Below are 19,309 nucleotides of genomic sequence, written 5' to 3' on the forward strand. Positions count from 1 at the left end.
TCAGAAAAGATTTACAAGGATGTTGCCAGGGTTGGAGGGTCTGAGCTACAGGGAGAGGCTGAACAGGCTGGGGCTGTTTTCCCTGGAGCGTCGGAGGCTGAGGGGTGACCTTATAGAGGTTTATAAAATCATGAGGGACATGGAGAGGGTAAATAGACAAGGTCTTTTCCCTGGGGTGGGGGAGTCCAGAACTAGAGGGGCATAGGTTTAGGGTGAGAGGGGAAAGATATAAAAGGGACCTAAGGGGCAACTTTTTCCCCCAGAGGGTGGTACATGTATGGAATGAGCTGCCAGAGGATGGGGTGGGGGCTGGTACAATGACAGCATTTAAAAGGCATCTGGATGGGGACATGAATAGGAAGGGGTTTGGGGGGATATGGGCCGGATACTGGCAGGTGGGACTAGATTGGGTTGGGATATCTGGGTCAGCATGGACGGGTTGGGCTGAAGGGTCTGTTTCTGTGCTGTACGACTCTGTGACCCTGTGATATCTGGGTCAGCATGGCCAGGATGGGCCGAAGGGTCTGTTTCTGTGCTGTACGACTCTCTGTGACCCTGTGATATCTGGGTCAGCATGGCCAGGATGGGCCGAAGGGTCTGTTTCTGTGCTGTACGACTCTGTGTGACCCTGTGATATCTGGGTCAGCATGGCTGGGATGGGCCGAAGGGTCTGTTTCTGTGCTGTACGGCTCTGTGTCCCTGTGATATCTGGGTCAGCATGGACAGGATGGGCCGAAGGGTCTGTTTCTGTGCTGTACGACTCTGTGTGACCCTGTGATATCTGGGTCAGCATGGACGGGATGGGCCGAAGGGTCTGTTTCTGTGCTGTACGGCTCTGTGACCCTGTGATATCTGGGTCAGCATGGACGGGATGGGCCGAAGGGTCTGTTTCTGTGCTGTACGGCTCTGTGACCCTGTGATATCTGGGTCAGCATGGCCTGGATGGGCCGAAGGGTCTGTTTCTGTGCTAACCGGCTCTGTGACCCTGTGATATCTGGGTCAGCATGGCCGGGATGGGCCGAAGGGTCTGTTTCCGTGCTGTTCGACTCTGTGACCCTGTCAGGTTTCATGTTAAAAGTCCCACAGTCCCCCCCCGGGGTTGATTTGGAAGCTCCCAGTGTCCGGCCTCGGGGACCTGATGGAGGAGCTGCCCTCTCACACTGGGAGCTTCCAAATAAACCCCTGGACACGAGTGAGGAACTGTCAATGTCGGCAGATCCGAGCGAGGATCAGGGCCGTGCTGGAAAAACACAGCAGGTCAAGCAGCATCCGAGGAGCATGGGAATCGACGGGGGGCCCTTCACCAGGAATGTTGGGCTGTACCCTGGTGCCGTGTGACCTCTGAACCTGTCTAACCCCTGCACATCTCTCAGGGTCATTGGTGGGGGGGCCTGGTATTTCTGGAGTCAGTCCGAGACGCGGTCATTACCGAGGACACTGAGCCAGACGGTGCGGGAGATGATTCCTCTGTCCCACTCGGATCCTGCCCCTTGGCACTGGAATGAGGTATCGTCCTCCAGTCGGACTGGGTGAACCTGGAGGTTAAACACCCCTGGGCAGTGCCAGGACAAACAGGTTAGAGAGCAGCGCCTCCTCCTGGGGACTGAGACAAGGCCGCAGAGACCCACCGATCCCCTTCCCCATCCCCCAGGGCACACAGCTCTCAGGGAGGGGGGATCACACACACAGACAGAACATTCCGGGATAAGAGACACTTCAACCCATCATTCCCAAAGGCTCAGCCTGCTCCTATCCCTGTCTCCCAACAGGCCGAGTGGCCTCATCACAGCCACAGGCAACAAACTCCAACCATTTAGTGAGGATTGATCAGTGGGATTGGGATTGATCACTGGGACTGGGATTGATCAGTGGGACTGGGATCAATCACTGGGATTGGGATTGATCAGTGGGATTGGGATTGATCACTGGGACTGGGATTGATCTCTGGGATTGGGATTGATCACTGGGACTGGGATTGATCACTGGGACTGGGATTGATCTCTGGGATTGGGATTGATCAGTGGGATTGGGATTGATCACTGGGACTGGGATTGATCACTGGGACTGGGATTGATCTCTGGGATTGGGATTGATCAGTGGGATTGGGATTGATCACTGGGACTGGGATTGATCACTGGGACTGGGATTGATCTCTGGGATTGGGATTGATCAGTGGGATTGGGATTGATCACTGGGACTGGGATTGATCACTGGGACTGGGATTGATCAGTGTGATTGGGATTGATCACTGGGACTGGGATTGATCACTGGGACTGGGATTGATCAGTGGGATTGGGATTGATCAGTGGGACAGGGATTGATCGCTGGGACGGGGATTGATCAGTGGGACAGGGATTGATCACTGGGACTGGGATTGATCACTGGGACTGGGATTGATCAGTGGGACTGGGTTTGATCACTGGGACTGGGATTGATCACTGGGATTGGGATTGATCAGTGGGACTGGGATTGATCAGTGGGACTGGGATTGATCACTGGGACTGGGATTGATCAGTGGGACAGGGATTGATCACTAGGATTGGGATTGATCAGTGGGACTGGGATTGATCACTGGGATTGGGATTGATCAGTTGGACTGGGATTGATCACTGGGACTGGGATCAATCACTGGGACTGGGATTGATCACTGGGACTGGGATTGATCAGTGGGACTGGGATTGATCACTGGGACTGGGATTGATCAGTGGGACAGGGATTGATCACTGGGACAGGGATTGATCACTGGGACTGGGATTGATCAGTGGGACAGGGATTGATCACTGGGATTGGGATTGATCAGTGGGACTGGGATCAATCACTGGGACTGGGATCGATCACTGGGACTGGGATTGATCAGTGGGACTGGGATTGATCACTGGGACTGGGATCGATCACTGGGACTGGGATTGATCACTGGGACTGGGATTGATCAGTGGGACTGGGATTGATCAGTGGGATTGGGATTGATCACTGGGACTGGGATTGATCAGTGGGACTGGGATTGATCACTGGGACAGGGATTGATCAGTGGGACTGGGAATGATCACTGGGACTGGGATCAATCACTGGGACTGGGATTGATCACTGGGACTGGGATTGATCAGTGGGACTGGGATTGATCAGTGGGACAGGGATTGATCACTGGGACTGCGATTGATCAGTGGGACTGGGATTGATCACTGGGATTGGGATTGATCACTGGGACTGGGATCAATCACTGGGACTGGGATTGATCACTGGGACTGGGATTGATCAGTGGGACTGGGATTGATCAGTGGGATTGGGATTGATCACTGGGACTGGGATTGATCAGTGGGACTGGGATTGATCACTGGGATTGGGATTGATCACTGGGACTGGGATCAATCACTGGGACTGGGATTGATCACTGGGACTGGGATTGATCACTGGGACTGGGATTGATCAGTGGGACTGGGATTGACCACTGGGACTGGGATTGATCAATGGGACTGGGATTGATCACTGGGACTGGGATTGATCAGTGGGACTGGGATTGATCACTGGGACTGGGATTGATCAGTGGGATTGGGATTGATCAGTGGGACTGGGATTGATCACTGGGACTGGGATTGATCAGTGGGACTGGGATTGATCACTGGGACTGGGATTGATCACTGGGACTGGGATCAATCACTGGGACTGGGATTGATCACTGGGACTGGGATTGATCAGTGGGACTGGGATTGATCACTGGGACTGGGATTGATCAGTGGGACAGGGATTGATCACTGGGACTGGGATTGATCAGTGGGTCAGGGATTGATCACTGGGATTGGGATTGATCAGTGGGACTGGGATCAATCACTGGGACTGGGATTGATCACTGGGACTGGGATTGATCAGTGGGACTGGGATTGATCACTGGGACTGGGATCAATCACTGGGACTGGGATTGATCACTGGGACTGGGACTGATCACTGGGACAGGGATTGATCACTGGGACTGGGATTGATCACTGGGACTGGGATTGATCAGTGGGATTGGGATTGATCAGTGGGACTGGGATTGATCACTGGGACTGGGATTGATCAGTGGGACTGGGATTGATCACTGGGACTGGGATCAATCACTGGGACTGGGATTAATCACTGGGACTGGGATTGATCACTGGGACTGGGATTGATCAGTGGGACTGGGATTGATCACTGGGATTGGGATTGATCACTGGGACTGGGATCAATCACTGGGACTGGGATTGATCACTGGGACTGGGATTGATCAGTGGGACTGGGATTGATCACTGGGATTGGGATTGATCACTGGGACTGGGATTGATCAGTGGGACAGGGATTGATCACTGGGATTGGGATTGATCACTGGGACTGGGATTGATCACTGGGATTGGGATTGATCACTGGGACTGGGATTGATCACTGGGACTGGGATTGATCAGTGGGATTGGGATTGATCACTGGGACTGGGATTGATCAGTGGGACTGGGATTGATCACTGGGACTGGGATTGATCAGTGGGACAGTGATTGATCACTGGGACTGGGATTGATCACTGGGACTGGGATTCATCAGTGGGATTGGGATTGATCAGTGGGACTGGGATTGATCAGTGGGACAGGGATTGATCACTGGGACTGGGATTGATCAGTGAGACTGAGATTGATCACTGGGACTGGGATTGATCACTGGGACTGGGATTGATCAGTGGGACTGGGATTGATCACTGGGATTGGGATTGATCACTGGGACAGGGATTGATCAGTGGGACAGGGATTGATCACTGGGACAGGGATTGATCAGTGGGACAGGGATTGATCACTGGGACTGGGATTGATCACTGGGACTGGGATTGATCAGTGGGATTGGGACTGATCAGTGGGATTGGGATTGATCACTGGGACTGGGATTGATCAGTGGGACTGGGATTGATCACTGGGACTGGGATTGATCAGTGGGACTGGGATTGATCACTGGGACTGGGATTGATCAGTGGGACTGGGATTGATCACTGGGACTGGGATTGATCAGTGGGACTGGGATTGATCAGTGGGACTGGGATTGATCACTGGGACAGGGATTGATCAGTGGGACTGGGATTGATCAGTGGGACTGGGATTGATAACTGGGACTGGGATTGATCAGTGGGACTGGGATTGATCACTGGGACTGGGATTGATCAGTGGGACAGGGATTGATCACTGGGACTGGGATTGATCAGTGGGACTGGGATTGATCACTGGGACTGGGATTGATCACTGGGACAGGGATTGATCACTGGGATTGGGATTGATCACTGGGACTGGGATTGATCAGTGGGACTGGGATTGATCACTGGGACTGGGATTGATCAGTGGGACAGGGATTGATCACTGGGACTGGGATTGATCAGTGGGACAGGGATTGATCAGTGGGACTGGGATTGATCAGTGGGACTGGGATCAATCACTGGGACTGGGATTGATCACTGGGACTGGGATTGATCACTGGGACTGGGATTGATCAGTGGGACTGGGATTGATCACTGGGACTGGGATTGATCAGTGGGACTGGGATCAATCACTGGGACTGGGATTGATCACTGGGACTGGGATTGATCAGTGGGACTGGGATTGATCAGTGGGATTGGGATTGATCACTGGGACTGGGATTGATCAGTGGGACTGGGATTGATCAGTGGGATTGGGATTGATCACTGGGATTGGGATTGATCACTGGGACTGGGATCAATCACTGGGACTGGGTTGATCACTGGGACTGGGATTGATCACTGGGACTGGGATCAATCACTGGGACTGGGATTGATCAGTGGGACTGGGATTGATCAGTGGGACAGGGATTGATCACTGGGACTGGGATTGATCAGTGGGACTGGGATTGATCACTGGGACTGGGATTGATCAGTGGGACAGGGATTGATCACTGGGACAGGGATTGATCACTGGGACTGGGATTGATCAGTGGGACAGGGATTGATCACTGGGATTGGGATTGATCAGGGGGACTGGGATCAATCACTGGGACTGGGATTGATCACTGGGACTGGGATTGATCAGTGGGACTGGGATTGATCACTGGGACTGGGATCAATCACTGGGACTGGGATTGATCACTGGGACTGGGATTGATCACTGGGAAAGGGATTGATCACTGGGACTGGGATTGATCACTGGGACTGGGATTGATCAGTGGGATTGGGATTGATCAGTGGGACTGGGATTGATCACTGGGACTGGGATTGATCAGTGGGACTGGGATTGATCACTGGGACTGGGATCAATCACTGGGACTGGGATTGATCACTGGGACTGGGATTGATCAGTGGGACTGGGATTGATCAGTGGGACAGGGATTGATCACTGGGACTGGGATTGATCAGTGGGACTGGGATTGATCACTGGGACTGGGATTGATCAGTGGGACTGGGATTGATCACTGGGATTAGGATTGATCACTGGGACTGGGATGAATCACTGGGACTGGGATTGATCACTGGGACTGGGATTGATCACTGGGACTGGAATTGATCACTGGGACTGGGATCAATCACTTGGACTGGGATTGATCAGTGGGACTGGGTTTGATCACTGGGACTGGGATTGATCAGTGGGACTGGGATTGATCAGTGGGATTGGGATTGATCACTGGGACTGGGATTGTTCAGTGGGACTGGGATTGATCAGTGGGACTGGGATTGATCACTGGGATTGGGATTGATTACTGGGACTGGGATTGATCAGTGGGACTGGGATTGATCACTGGGATTGGGATTGATCACTGGGACTGGGATTGATCACTGGGACAGGGATTGATCAGTGGGACTGGGATTGATCACTGGGATTGGGATTGATCACTGGGACAGGGATTGATCACTGGGATTGGGATTGATCACTGGGACAGGGATTGATCCGGGGGACTGGGATTGATCACTGGGACTGGGATTGATCACTGGGATTGGGATTGATCACTGGGACTGGGATGAATCACTGGGACTGGGATTGATCACTGGGACTGGGATTGATCACTGGGACTGGAATTGATCACTGGGACTGGGATCAATCACTTGGACTGGGATTGATCAGTGGGACTGGGTTTGATCACTGGGACTGGGATTGATCAGTGGGACTGGGATTGATCAGTGGGATTGGGATTGATCACTGGGACTGGGATTGTTCAGTGGGACTGGGATTGATCAGTGGGACTGGGATTGATCACTGGGATTGGGATTGATTACTGGGACTGGGATTGATCAGTGGGACTGGGATTGATCACTGGGATTGGGATTGATCACTGGGACTGGGATTGATCAGTGGGATTCGGATTGATCACTGGGACTGGGATTGATCAGTGGGACTGGGATTGATCACTGGGACTGGGATTGATCAGTGGGATTGGGATTGATCAGTGGGACTGGGATTGATCAGAGGGAAAGGGATTGATCACTGGGACTGGGATTGATCAGTGAGACTGGGATTGATCAGTGGGACTGGGATTGATCACTGGGACTGGGATTGATCAGTGGGACTGGGATTGATCACTGGGATTGGGATTGATCACTGGGACAGGGATTGATCAGTGGGACAGGGATTGATCACTGGGACAGGGATTGATCAGTGGGACTGGGATTGATCACTGGGATTGGGATTGATCACTGGGACAGGGATTGATCACTGGGATTGGGATTGATCACTGGGACAGGGATTGATCCGGGGGACTGGGATTGATCACTGGGACTGGGATTGATCACTGGGATTGGGATTGATCACTGGGACAGGGATTGATCAGTGGGACTGGGATTGATCAGTGAGACTGGGATTGATCACTGGGACTGGGATTGATCAGTGGGACTGGGATTGATCACTGGGACTGGGATTGATCAGTGGGACTGGGATTGATCACTGGGACTGGGATTGATCACTGGGATTGGGATTGATCAGTGGGACTGGGATTGATCAGTGGGACAGGGATTGATCACTGGGACTGGGATTGATCACTGGGATTGGGATTGATCACTGGGACAGGGATTGATCAGTGGGACTGGGATTGATCACTGGGACTGGGATTGATCAGTGGGACTGGGATTGATCAGTGGGACAGGGATTGATCACTGGGACTGGGATTGATCAGTGGGACGGGGATTGATCACTGGGACTGGGACTGATCACTGGGATTGGGATTGATCAGTGGGACTGGGATTGATCAGTGGGACAGGGATTGATCACTGGGACTGGGATTGATCACTGGGATAGGGATTGGTCACTGGGACTGGGATTGATCACTGGGATTGTGATTGATCAGTGGGACTGGGATTGATCAGTGGGACAGGGATTGATCACTGGGACTGGGATTGATCAGTGAGACTGGGATTGATCAGTGGGACTGGGATTGATCACTGGGACTGGGATTGATCACTGGGACTGGGATTGATCAGTGAGACTGGGATTGATCATTGGGACTGGGATTGATCACTGGGACTGGGATCAATCACTGGGATTGGGATTGATCACTGGGACTGGGATTGATCACTGGGACTGGGATCAATCACTGGGACTGGGATTGATCACTGGGACTGGGATCAATCACTGGGACTGGGATCAATCACTTGGACTGGGATTGATCAGTGGGACAGAGATTGATCAGTGGGACTGGGATTGATCACTGGGACAGGGATTGATCACTGGGACTGGGATTGATCAGTGGGACTGGGATTGATCACTGGGACAGGGATTGATCACTGGGACTAGGATTGATCAGTGGGACTGGGATTGATCACTGGGACAGGGATTGATCACTGGTACTAGGATTGATCAGTGGGACTGGGATTGATCACTGGGATTGGGATTGATCACTGGGACTGGGATTGATCACTGGGACTGGGATCAATCACTGGGACTGGGATTGATCAGTGGGACAGAGATTGATCAGTGGGAATGGGATTGATCACTGGGATTGGGATTGATCACTGGGACTGGGATCAATCACTGGGACTGGGATTGATCACTGGGACTGGGATTGATCAGTGGGACAGGGATTGATCAGTGGGACTGGGATTGATCACTGGGACTAGGATTGATCAGTGGGACTGGGATTGGGATTGATCACTGGGACTGGGATTGATCACTGGGACTGGGATTGATCACTGGGATTGGGATTGATCACTGGGACTGGGATTGATCAGTGGGACTGGGATTGATCACAGGGACTGGGATTGATCACTGGGACAGGGATTGATCACTGGGACTGGGATTGATCAGTGGGACTGGGATTGATCACTGGGACTGGGATTGATCACTGGGACAGGGATTGATCAGTGGGACTGGGATTGATCACTGGGACAGGGATTGATCAGTGGGACTGGGATTGATCAGTGGGACAGGGATTGATCACTGGGATTGGGATTGATCACTGGGACAGGGATTGATCAGTGGGACTGGGATTGATCAGTGGGACTGGGATTGATCACTGGGACTGGGATTGATCAGTGGGACAGGGATTGATCACTGGGATTGGGATTGATCACTGGGACTGGGATTGATCACTGGGACTGGAATTGATCACTGGGACTGGGATCGATCACTTGGACTGGGATTGATCAGTGGGACTGGGTTTGATCACTGGGACTGGGATTGATCAGTGGGACTGGGATTGATCAGTGGGATTGGGATTGATCACTGGGACTGGGATTGTTCAGTGGGACTGGGATTGATCAGTGGGACTGGGATTGATCACTGGGATTGGGATTGATTACTGGGACTGGGATTGATCAGTGGGACTGGGCTTGATCACTGGGATTGGGATTGATCACTGGGACTGGGATTGATCACTGGGACTGGGATTGATCAGTGGGATTCGGATTGATCACTGGGACTGGGATTGATCAGTGGGACTGGGATTGATCACTGGGACTGGGATTGATCAGTGGGATTGGGATTGATCAGTGGGACTGGGATTGATCAGAGGGAAAGGGATTGATCACTGGGACTGGGATTGATCAGTGAGACTAGGATTGATCAGTGGGACTGGGATTGATCACTGGGACTGGGATTGATCAGTGGGACTGGGATTGATCACTGGGATTGGGATTGATCACTGGGACAGGGATTGATCAGTGGGACAGGGATTGATCACTGGGACCGGGATTGATCAGTGGGACTGGGATTGATCACTGGGATTGGGATTGATCACTGGGACAGGGATTGATCACTGGGATTGGGATTGATCACTGGGACAGGGATTGATCCGGGGGACTGGGATTGATCACTGGGACTGGGATTGATCACTGGGATTGGGATTGATAACTGGGACAGGGATTGATCAGTGGGACTGGGATTGATCAGTGAGACTGGGATTGATCACTGGGACTGGGATTGATCAGTGGGACTGGGATTGATCAGTGGGACAGGGATTGATCACTGGGACTGGGATTGATCAGTGGGACTGGGATTGATCACTGGGACTGGGATTGATCACTGGGATTGGGATTGATCAGTGGGACTGGGATTGATCAGTGGGACAGGGATTGATCACTGGGACTGGGATTGATCACTGGGATTGGGATTGATCACTGGGACAGGGATTGATCAGTGGGACTGGGATTGATCAGTGAGACTGGGATTGATCACTGGGACTGGGATTGATCAGTGGGACTGGGATTGATCAGTGGGACAGGGATTGATCACTGGGACTGGGATTGATCACTGGGACTGGGATTGATCACTGGGATTGGGATTGATCAGTGGGACTGGGATTGATCAGTGGGACAGGGATTGATCACTGGGACTGGGATTGATCACTGGGATAGGGATTGGTCACTGGGACTGGGATTGATCACTGGGATTGTGATTGATCAGTGGGACTGGGATTGATCAGTGGGACAGGGATTGATCACTGGGACTGGGATTGATCACTGGGACTGGGATTGATCAGTGGGACTGGGATTGATCACTGGGACTGGGATTGATCACTGGGACTGGGATTGATCAGTGAGACTGGGATTGATCATTGGGACTGGGATTGATCACTGGGACTGGGATCAATCACTGGGATTGGGATTGATCACTGGGACTGGGATTGATCACTGGGACTGGGATCAATCACTGGGACTGGGATTGATCACTGGGACTGGGATCAATCACTGGGACTGGGATCAATCACTGGGACTGGGATTGATCAGTGGGACAGAGATTGATCAGTGGGACTGGGATTGATCACTGGGACTGGGATTGATCAGTGGGACTGGGATTGATCACTGGGATAGGGATTGATCACTGGGACTGGGATTGATCAGTGGGACTGGGATTGATCACTGGGACAGGGATTGATCACTGGGACTAGGATTGATCAGTGGGACTGGGATTGATCACTGGGACAGGGATTGATCACTGGGACTAGGATTGATCAGTGGGACTGGGATTGATCACTGGGATTGGGATTGATCACTGGGACTGGGATTGATCACTGGGACTGGGATCAATCACTGGGACTGGATTAATCACTGGGACTGGGATTGATCAGTGGGACAGAGATTGATCAGTGGGAATGGGATTGATCACTGGGATTGGGATTGATCACTGGGACTGGGATCAATCACTGGGACTGTGATTGATCACTGGGACTGGGATTGATCACTGGGACTGGGATCAATCACTGGGACTGGGATTGATCACTGGGACTGGGATTGATCAGTGGGACAGGGATTGATCAGTGGGACTGGGATTGATCACTGGGACTAGGATTGATCAGTGGGACTGGGATTGGGATTGATCACTGGGACTGGGATTGATCACTGGGATTGGGATTGATCACTGGGACTGGGATTGATCAGTGGGACTGGGATTGATCACAGGGACTGGGATTGATCATTGGGACAGGGATTGATCAGTGGGACTGGGATTGATCAGTGAGACTGGGATTGATCAGTGGGACTGGGATTGATGACTGGGACAGGGATTGATCAGTGGGACTGGGATTGATCACTGGGACAGGGATTGATCAGTGGGACTGGGATTGATCAGTGGGACAGGGATTGATCACTGGGATTGGGATTGATCACTGGGACAGGGATTGATCACTGGGACTGGGATTGATCAGTGGGACTGGGATTGATCACTGGGACTGGGATTGATCAGTGGGACAGGGATTGATCAGTGGGACAGGGATTGATCAGTGGGACAGGGATTGATCACTGGGACTGGGATTGATCACTGGGACAGGGATTGATCAGTGGGACTGGGATTGATCACTGGGACTGGGATTGATCACTGGGACTGGGATTGATCAGTGAGACTGGGATTGGTCACTGGGACTGGGATTGATCAGTGGGACTGGGATTGATCACTGGGACTGGGATTGATCAGTGGGACTGGGATTGATCACTGGGACTGGGATTGATCAGTGGGACTGGGATTGATCAGTGGGACTGGGATTGATCACTGGGACTGGGATTGATCAGTGGGACTGGGATTGATCACTGGGACTGGGATTGATCACTGGGATTGGGATTGATCACTGGGACAGGGATTGATCCGGGGGACTGGGATTGATCACTGGGACTGGGATTGATCACTGGGATTGGGATTGATCACTGGGACAGGGATTGATCAGTGGGACTGGGATTGATCAGTGAGAGTGGGATTGATCACTGGGACTGGGATTGATCAGTGGGACTGGGATTGATCAGTGGGACAGGGATTGATCACTGGGACTGGGATTGATCAGTGGGACTGGGATTGATCACTGGGACTGGGATTGATCACTGGGATTGGGATTGATCAGTGGGACTGGGATTGATCAGTGGGACAGGGATTGATCACTGGGACTGGGATTGATCACTGGGATTGGGATTGATCACTGGGACAGGGATTGATCAGTGGGACTGGGATTGATCAGTGAGACTGGGATTGATCACTGGGACTGGGATTGATCAGTGGGACTGGGATTGATCAGTGGGACAGGGATTGATCACTGGGACTGGGATTGATCAGTGGGACTGGGATTGATCACTGGGACTGGGATTGATCACTGGGATTGGGATTGATCAGTGGGACTGGGATTGATCAGTGGGACAGGGATTGATCACTGGGACTGGGATTGATCACTGGGATAGGGATTGGTCACTGGGACTGGGATTGATCACTGGGATTGTGATTGATCAGTGGGACTGGGATTGATCAGTGGGACAGGGATTGATCACTGGGACTGGGATTGATCACTGGGACTGGGATTGATCAGTGAGACTGGGATTGATCAGTGGGACTGGGATTGATCACTGGGACTGGGATTGATCACTGGGACTGGGATTGATCAGTGAGACTGGGATTGATCATTGGGACTGGGATTGATCACTGGGACTGGGATCAATCACTGGGATTGGGATTGATCACTGGGACTGGGATTGATCACTGGGACTGGGATCAATCACTGGGACTGGGATTGATCACTGGGACTGGGATCAATCACTGGGACTGGGATCAATCACTGGGACTGGGATTGATCAGTGGGACAGAGATTGATCAGTGGGACTGGGATTGATCACTGGGACTGGGATTGATCAGTGGGACTGGGATTGATCACTGGGACTGGGATTGATCAGTGGGACTGGGATTGATCACTGGGACAGGGATTGATCACTGGGACTAGGATTGATCAGTGGGACTGGGATTGATCACTGGGACAGGGATTGATCACTGGGACTAGGATTGATCAGTGGGACTGGGATTGATCACTGGGATTGGGATTGATCACTGGGACTGGGATTGATCACTGGGACTGGGATCAATCACTGGGACTGGGATCAATCACTGGGACTGGGATTGATCACTGGGACTGGGATTGATCACTGGGACTGGGATCAATCACTGGGACTGGGATTGATCACTGGGACTGGGATTGATCAGTGGGACAGGGATTGATCAGTGGGACTGGGATTGATCACTGGGACTAGGATTGATCAGTGGGACTGGGATTGGGATTGATCACTGGGACTGGGATTGATCACTGGGACTGGGATTGATCACTGGGATTGGGATTGATCACTGGGACTGGGATTGATCAGTGGGACTGGGATTGATCACAGGGACTGGGATTGATCACTGGGACAGGGATTGATCAGTGGGACTGGGATTGATCAGTGAGACTGGGATTGATCAGTGGGACTGGGATTGATCACTGGGACAGGGATTGATCAGTGGGACTGGGATTGATCACTGGGACAGGGATTGATCAGTGGGACTGGGATTGATCAGTGGGACAGGGATTGATCACTGGGATTGGGATTGATCACTGGGACAGGGATTGATCACTGGGACTGGGATTGATCAGTGGGACTGGGATTGATCACTGGGACTGGGATTGATCAGTGGGACAGGGATTGATCACTGGGACAGGGATTGATCAGTGGGACAGGGATTGATCACTGGGACTGGGATTGATCACTGGGACAGGGATTGATCAGTGGGACTGGGATTGATCAGTGGGACTGGGATTGATCACTGGGACTGGGATTGATCAGTGAGACTGGGATTGGTCACTGGGACTGGGATTGATCAGTGGGACTGGGATTGATCACTGGGACTGGGATTGATCAGTGGGACTGGGATTGATCACTGGGACTGGGATTGATCAGTGGGACTGGGATTGATCACTGGGACTGGGATTGATCAGTGGGACTGGGATTGATCACTGGGACTGGGATTGATCAGTGAGACTGGGATTGGTCACTGGGACTGGGATTGATCAGTGGGACTGGGATTGATCACTGGGACTGGGATTGATCACTGGGACTGGGATTGATCAGTGGGACTGGGATTGATCACTGGGACTGGGATTGATCAGTGGGACTGGGATTGATCACTGGGATTGGGATTGATCAGTGGGATTGGGATTGATCACTGGGACTGGGATTGATCAGTGGGACAGGGATTGATCACTGGGACTGGGATTGATCACTGGGATTGGGATTGATCAGTGGGACAGGGATTGATCAGTGGGACTGGGATTGATCACTGGGACTGGGATTGATCAGTGGGATTGGGATTGACCACTGGGACTGGGATTGATCAGTGGGATTGGGATTGATCACTGGGACTAGGATTGATCACTGGGACTGGGATTGATCAGTGGGATTGGGATTGATCACTGGGACAGGGATTGATCACTGGGACTGGGATTGATCACTGGGACTGGGATTGATCAGTGGGATTGGGATTGATCACTAGGATTGGGATTGATCAGTGGGATTGGGATTGATCACTGGGACTGGGATTGATCAGTGGGACAGGGATTGATCACTGGGACTGGGATTGATCAGTGGGACTGGGATTGATCACTGGGACAGGGATTGATCACTGGGACTGGGATTGATCGCTGGGACAGGGATTGATCAGTGGGACTGGGATTGATCACTGGGACTGAGATTGATCACTGGGACTGGGATTGATCACTGGGACTGGGATTGATCGCTGGGACAGGGATTGATCGGTGGGACTGGGATTGATCACTGGGACTGGGATTGATCACTGGGACTGGGATTGATCAGTGGGACAGGGATTGATCACTGGGACTGGGATTGATCAGTGGGACTGGGATTGATCACTGGGACTGGGATTGATCAGTGGGACTGGGATTGATCACAGGGACAGGGATTGATCAGTGGGACTGGGATTGATCACTGGGACTGGGATTGATCAATGGGACAGGGATTGATCACTGGGACAGGGATTGATCACTGGGACTGGGATTGATCAGTGGGACAGGGATTGATCACTGGGACTGGGATTGATCACTGGGACAGGGATTGATCAATGGGACAGGGATTGATCACTGGGACAGGGATTGATCACTGGGACTGGGATTGATCAGTGGGACAGGGATTGATCACTGGGACTGGGATTGATCATTGGGACTGGGATTGATCAATGGGACTGGGATTGATCACTGGGATTGGGATTGATCAGTGGGACTGGGATTGATCGCTGGGACATGGATTGATCAGTGGGACTGGGATTGATCACTGGGACTGGGATTGATCAGTGGGACAGGGATTGATCACTGGGACTGGGATTGATCAGTGGGACAGGGATTGATCACTGGGACTGGGATTGATCAGTGGGACTGGGATTGATCACTGGGACTGGGATTGATCACTGGGACTGGGATTGATCAGTGGGACTGGGATTGATCACTGGGATTGGGATTGATCAGTGGGACTGGTATTGATCAGTGGGACTGGGATTGATCACTGGGACTGGGATCAATCACTGGGACTGGGATTGATCACTGGGACAGGGATTGATCAGTGGGACTGGGATTGATCACTGGGACAGGGATTGACCAGTGGGACTGGGATTGATCACTGGGATTGGGATTGATCAGTGGGACTGGGATTGATCACTGGGACTCGGATTGATCACTGGGACAGGGATTGATCAGTGGGATTGGGATTGATCACTGGGACTGGGATTGATCAGTGGGACAGGGATTGATCACTGGGACTGGGATTGATCACTGGGACTGGGATCAATCACTGGGACTGGGATTGATCACTGGGACTGGGATTGATCACTGGGATTGGGATTGATCACTGGGACTGGGATTGATCACTGGGACTGGGATTGATCAGTGGGACTGGGATTGATCACTGGGACTGGGATTGATCACTGGGACTGGGATCAATCACTGGGACAGGGATTGATCAGTGGGATTGGGATTGATCAGTGGAACTGGGATTGATCACTGGGACTGGGATTGATCAGTGGGATTGGGATTGATCACTGGGACTGGGATTGATCACTGGGATTGGGATTGATCACTGTGACAGGGATTGATCAGTGGGACTGGGATTAATCACTGGGATTGGGATTGATCACTGGGACTGGGATTGATCACTGGGACTGGGATTGATCATTGGGGCAGGGATTGATCACTGGGACTGGGATTGATCACTGGGACAGGGATTGATCACTGGGACTGGGATTGATCACTGGGATTGGGATTGATCACTGGGACAGGGATTGATCAGTGGGACTGGGATTGATCACTGGGATTGGGATTGATCATTGGGACTGGGATTGATCAGTGGGACAGGGATTGATCACGATGACAGGGATTGATCACTGGGACTGGGATTGATCAGTGGGACTGGGATTGATCATTGGGATTGGGATTGATCAATGGGACTGGGATTGATCACTGGGACTGGGATTGATCAGTGGGACTGGGATTGATCACTGGGATTGGGATTGATCACTGGGACTGGGATTGATCAGTGGGACTGGGATTGATCACTGGGACTGGGATTGATCACTGGGACTGGGATTGATCAGTGGGACTGGGATTGATCAGTGGGACAGGGATTGATCACTGGGATTGGGATTGATCACTGGGACAGGGATTGATCACTGCGACTGGGATTGATCAGTGGGACTGGGATTGATCACTGGGACTGGGATTGATCACTGGGACAGGGATTGAACAGTGGGACAGGGATTGATCACTAGGATTGGGATTGATCACTGGGACAGGGATTGATCACTGGGACTGGGATTGATCAGTGGGACTGGGATTGATCACTGGGACTGGGATTGATCAATGGGATTGGGATTGATCACTGGGACTGGGATTGATGAGTGGGACAGGGATTGATCACTGGGACTGGGATTGATCACTGGGATTGGGATTGATCAGTGGGACAGGGATTGATCAGAGGGACTGGGATTGATCACTGGGACTAGGATTGATCACTGGGACTGGGATTGATCACTGGGATTGGGATTGATCACTGGGACTGGGATTGATCAGTGGGACAGGGATTGATCACTGGGACTGGGATTGATCAGTGAGACTGGGATTGATCAGTGGGACTGGGATTGATCACTGGGACTGGGATTCATCACTGGGACTGGGATTGATCAGTGAGACTGGGATTGATCATTGGGACTGGGATTGATCACTGGGACTGGGATCAATCACTGGGACTGGGATTGATCACTGGGACTGGGATTGATCACTGGGACTGGGATCAATCACTGGGACTGGGATTGATCACTGGGACTGGGATCAATCACTGGGACTGGGATCAATCACTGGGACTGGGATTGATCAGTGGGACAGAAATTGATCAGTGAGACTGGGATTGATCACTGGGATTGGGATTGATCGCTGGGAATGGGATTGATCACTGGGACAGGGATTGATCAGTGGGACTGGGATTGATCAGTGAGACTGGGATTGATCACTGGGATTGGGATTGATCGCTGGGAATGGGATTGATCACTGGGACAGGGATTGATCAGTGGGACTGGGATTGATCAGTGAGACTGGGATTGATCACTGGGACTGGGATTGATCAGTGGGACAGGGATTGATCACTGGGACAGGGATTGATCACTGGGACTGGGATTGATCAGTGAGACTGGGATTGATCACTGGGACAGGGATTGATCAGTGGGACAGGGATTGATCTCTGGGACAGGGATTGATCACTGGGACTGGGATTGATCAGTGAGTCTGGGATTGATCACTGGGACTGGGAGTGATCTTTGAGACAGGGATTGATCACTGGGACAGGGATTGATCACTGGGATTGGGATTGGGATTGATCACTGGGACAGGGATTGATCAGTGGGACTGGGATTGATCACTGGGACTGGGATTGATCAGTGGGACAGGGATTGATCACTGGTACAGGGATTGATCACTGGGACTGGGATTGATCAGTGGGACTGGGATTGATCACTGGGACAGGGATTGATCACTGGGACTGGGATTGATCACTGGGACAGGGATTGATCAGTGAGACTGGGATTGATCAGTGGGACTGGGATTGATCACTGGGATTGGGATTGATCACTGGGACTGGGATTGATCACTGGGACTGGGATTGATCGCTGGGACAGGGATTGATCAGTGGGATTGGGATTGATCAGTGGGACTGGGATTGATCACTGGGACTGGGATTGATCACTGGGGCTGGGATTGATCACTGGGACTGGGATTGATCACTGGGACTGGGATTGATCAGTGGGACAGGGATTGATCAGTGAGACTGGGATTGATCACTGGGATTGGGATTGATCACTGGGACAGGGATTGATCACTGGGGCTGGGATTGATCACTGGGACAGGGATTGATCACTGGGACTGGGATTGATCACTGGGACTGGGATTGATCAGTGAGACTGGGATTGATCACTGGGACAGGGATTGATCACTGGGACTGGGATTGATCAGTGGGACTGGGATTGATCACTGGGATTGGGATTGATCACTGGGACTGGGATTGATCACTGGGATAGGGATTGATCAGTGGGACTGGGATTGATCACTGGGACTGGGATTG

At 52.0% G+C, this 19,309-nt stretch overlaps 1 protein-coding gene across 1 annotated transcript in view; it reads right to left on the reverse strand.

Moving 5' to 3' along the window:
* Nucleotides 1-1,554, reverse strand: part of nphs1 (NPHS1 adhesion molecule, nephrin) — a 91,197-nt gene extending 89,643 nt beyond the window's left edge. Inside the window, exon 1 of the mRNA XM_072567438.1 lies at nt 1,430-1,554. The gene's annotated coding sequence lies outside the window, so the exon portion shown is untranslated. The remainder of the gene's footprint in view (nt 1-1,429) is intronic.
* Nucleotides 1,555-19,309: the final 17,755 nt, after the last annotated feature.

Source organism: Chiloscyllium punctatum, unplaced genomic scaffold (assembly GCF_047496795.1).
Source record: "Chiloscyllium punctatum isolate Juve2018m unplaced genomic scaffold, sChiPun1.3 scaffold_144, whole genome shotgun sequence".
Taxonomy (NCBI): Eukaryota; Metazoa; Chordata; class Chondrichthyes; order Orectolobiformes; family Hemiscylliidae; genus Chiloscyllium; species Chiloscyllium punctatum.